The following is a 4,599-nucleotide window of genomic DNA, read 5'->3' on the forward strand; positions in this document are numbered from 1 at the left end:
TATATATATATATATATATATATATATATATATATATATATATATATATATATATATATATATATATATATAGGTTATTTTTTACTTTTTTTTTTTTTTCCCCTCACACGACCATCTCTGATTTTGGCACACTTTGGGCCTGTTAGTACCAGTTGAGCATTGTGTCAATGCCACAGCCTACCTGAGTATTGTTGCTGACCATATCCATCCCTTTATGACCACATTGTACCACTCTTCTGATGGCTACTTCCAGCAGGATAATGCGCTATGTTATAAAATGCCTAAATTAGTTTTGCGGGACATTAATTTCCATACTGACAGTGAAAGCAGATAGTTTACTTCAGATTTTGAAAATTAAATTACTAGCTCACATATACATGTACAAGACTTTCTATCTTGTCGCTTAGCTTCTGGTGCGGACATTCAAATTGTTTGTCTGTGGAATCTTGTCACACCATGTGATGTTAGGACATGGTGTAAATGCTCTTGTAAACTGATGAGCCAACAGAGCCAAACACAGTCATATCTATTGAGTGCATGAACACAATGACCAATCAGAAGTGTTCAAGAATCCACTTAGCAGTGCCCAAAATGCAAGCAGGAATTGCTGCTATTACCACATTTTTTGAATATCAGTAGTAACTCCTATCAAAGTTAATACTTCCAACAGTACTTCCAGTGCCAAGACCCACCATAAATTAGAATCAGTTTTATTGCCAAGTGTGCTTCAAGCACACAAGGAATTTGTTTTGGCTACAGAAGCTTCCAGTGTACATAAAGTGACAAGTGACAACACAAAATAAATATGGAAAAAAGAAATACGATAAACATTAAACAGAGATGCAGTTAGTCAAAAAAAGCTCTGGATGTTGAGTTGTATGTACAGACTTGTTTTACAATAGATTAGTACAGATCAGTATTGCATTGGATATTGATATAAGGTGCTGTGTACAAATGCGTATGAGAAAGTATTGCACGTTTATTGCACAGTAGGGGAATATTTAACTGTTCATGAGGTAGATGGCCTGAGGAAAGAAACTTTTCCTGTGTCTGGATGATTTTGAGCTTGGTGCTCTGAAGTGCCGACCAGACGGTAACAGTTCGAACAGGTAGTGTGCTGGGTGTGAGGCGTCCAGAGCCCTTTTACTTACTCTGGAAAAGTACAGTTGAAGTGTAGGAAGGGTAGTGCCAGTGATTCGTTCAGTAGTCCGGACTATTCGCTGTAGTCTACGGAGGTCGGTTTTGGCAGCTGAGCTGAACCAGACGGTGATTGAAGTGTAGAGGATGGATTGGATGACAGCTGAGTAAAACTGTACGAGCAGCTCCTGTGGCAGGTTAAACTTCCTCAGCTGAAGAAGGAAGTACAGTCTCTGCTTGGCTTTCTTCACAATAGAGTCTATGTGAATGTCCCACTTCAGGTCCTGTAAGATGGTGGTGCCCAGGAACCTGAATGACTCTACTGCAGCCACAGTGCTGTTTATGATGGTGAGTGGGGGGAGTGCAGGGGGGTTTCTCCTGAAGTCCACTATCATCTCCACTGTTTTGAGCGTGTTCAGCTCCAGGTTGTTGTATCTGCACCATAACGCCAGTCGCTCCACCTCCTGTCTGTATGCAGACTCGTCACTGTTCTGGATGAGGCCGATAACATTAGTGTCGTCTGCATACTTCAGGAGCTTAGTGGAGGGGTCTTTTGCAGTGGTGTACAGGGAGAAGAGCAGCGGAGAAAGAACACATCCCTCGGGGGCACCAGTGCTGATGGTCTGGACTTTGCCTATTCTGACTAGCTGTTGTCTATCTGTCAGAAAGCTGGTGATCCATTGACAGACAGAGCTATGAACAAAGAGCTGGGTCAGTTTGTACTCTAGCAGTGATGGGACGATGGTGTTAAAGGCAGAACTGAAGTCCACAAACAGAATCCTTGCGTAGTTCCCTGGTTTGTCCAGATGTTGTAGGGTATAATGCAGACCCATGTTGACTGCATTATCCACAGACCGGTTTGCTCTATAGGCAAACTGCAGGGGGTCCAGCAGGGGTCCAGTGATGTCCTTCAGATATGCTAGCACCAGTCTTTCGGACGACTTCACGGCCACAGATGTTAAGGCAAGAGGTGTGTAGTCATTGAGTCCTGTGATCTTTGGCTTTTTCGGGATTGGGTTGATAGTGGAGCGCTTAAAGCAGGATGGAATTTGCACTGTTCCAGTGATCTATTGAAGATCTGTGAGAGAATGGGAGCCAGCTGGTCAGCGCAGGTTCTCAAACAGGTTGGTGAAACACCGTCTGGGCCTGGTGCTTTCCTTCTCTTCTGTTTATTGAAGATCTGACGCACATCATCCCCACTAATCTGAAGTGCAGGGGGGAGAGGGAGATGGCCAGAGGTCTTGATGGCTGTGTTGGGAGATGGTCCGGGCGGGTGTGAGGTGTCTGGTCAGAGGTGTCAAATCTACAGTAGAAAATATTCAGCTTGTTTGCAAGATGTTTATTGCTGTCGATACTGGGGGACGGTGTCTTGTATTTAGTGAAATCTTTTAAGCCTCTCCACACTGATGCAGGGTCGTTAGCTGAAAACTGGTTTTGCAGCTTTTTGCCATAGCTCTTAGCCACACCAATATCCTTTGTCAGTGTGTTCCTGGCCTGATTGTACAAGATCCTGCCCCCACTCCTGTAAGCATCCTCTTTGGCCTGACGAAGAGTTTTGGTGTGAACCATGGTTTATCATTGTTAAATGATAAGTAGGTCCTGGTAGGGATGCATAACTCCTCACAGAAACTGATGTATGATGTTACAGTCTCTGTGATCTCGTCCAGGTCTGTGGTTGCAGCTTCAAAAACATTCCAGTTAGTGTAATCAAAACAGTCCTTAATACTGGCTTAGTTTTTGCCTGTAAGTTGGTAAAGATGAACCAGGCAGTGGTCGGAGAGTCCTAGAGCTGCTCTGGCGAAGGAGCAATATACATCCTTTATTGTGTTGTAGCAATGGTCCAAAATGTTATTGTCTCTGGTTGGGCATGTAATGTGGTTTTTTAATTTGAGGAGCTCATATGTGAGTTTTGCCTCATTAAAGTCACCAAGAATGCTAAAAAAAAAAAAGAGTCCGGGTGTTGTTGTTCTGTCTCTGTGATCAGCCAGCTGTGTTCTGTTGCCGCGCTGTCTCAGCCTGATGAGCGCGCTGGCTCGCTTCCCACGCCTGTACGTCTTGTAGAGTTTCCACTGAGCAGCTGCTCCACCGACGACAATGTTCCGCAAAACGCCAGAGAGATCAAAATCCGGTTGTTGATTAGTTGGTGTGAATGTCTAACTACTACTAATTTAGAAGCAGTTAAAAGCTGTTACAAATGTTTCAAGACATTTTACCTGCCATAAGTTATTCTATATTCTAGTTTAGCCTAAAATATACAGTATATTTAAACAATTTTTTTGTTGGGAAATAAGCTAAATTAGAATATTTCTTTTTAACTTCAGTGCTAAATATTATTCACTAATGATGACCATCGCTTTGAGCAATTCTGACACATATTTTTGAGTACTGATGAGTTTATATTCAACCAATTCAGTGTAAACTAAATATAGCATCCCTATTGTGTTTTTAAGCCATAGGTTAAAGCCATCCTTCTAGTTTCTGTGTATCTATACTGTAGATATATTACTGCATTTATAAATTAGCTTTGTCTCTTCGTTTTTAAAATCAATATCAGCTATTAAATTCGGCCAAACAACCCAAGAAATAAATGTGTTCTAGCACGTAACATTTTATGAGAACCAGGATTTATCATTAGAGTTAAAAGAACAATAATAATAAAAAATCGAATTTCCATCATCATTGTAACTATACATGAATTACAAACTCCACAAGAACATTCACATCCAAACACTGAAATTAAATGCATAACGTTAAAAAATTATTAGCCAGCCTCCTGTAAAATTTTTACTCTTTCAAATATTTCCCAAGTGCTGTTTTAGAGCAAGGAAATTTTTACAGTATTTTCTGTAATACTTTTTTCCTTTGTAGAAAGTCTTATTTCTTTTAGTTTGGCAGTAATAAAAGCAGTTTTTAATTTAAAAAAAGCAAACAAAAACAATTTTAAGGTCAGAAATATATGCCTCTATGACGATACCTTTGCCAAAATCTAGTATCTTTAATCTGGATACTAGTATCTTGCAAAATAAGTAGAAAAATACAATGTACTGTGATCATGCAGGGCAAAGGCAAACGAAATTAGTTATTAAAACAAATATCTTTTAAAATGTGTTGAAGATGTTTTCTCTTCATTAAACAACAGTTGGGAAATATTTTTTAGAATAATAACAATTTCTCTATGCATGATGCAATGCACATGTTTATTTAGCAGGTGCAAATAAAGGATAATACACACAAGCTTTTTATTGTGCTGTATTGTAAAATTAAAAGCTTTATAGTTTAATATTCCAAAGTTTCCCCCAAAAAGTAACACAGTCGAATAAATATTCATGCATTGATCTACAAATACTGTATATCAACTGGCTCACAAACCCACACTTTAGCATGGTTTTAGCAAATTCAAATACCTAACAACAAATTTACAGAAAGTACTCAATCAAGTAAATCAATAACATAAAAAGACTT

This window comes from Danio aesculapii, unplaced genomic scaffold, assembly GCF_903798145.1.
Source record: "Danio aesculapii unplaced genomic scaffold, fDanAes4.1, whole genome shotgun sequence".
Taxonomy (NCBI): domain Eukaryota; kingdom Metazoa; phylum Chordata; class Actinopteri; order Cypriniformes; family Danionidae; genus Danio; species Danio aesculapii.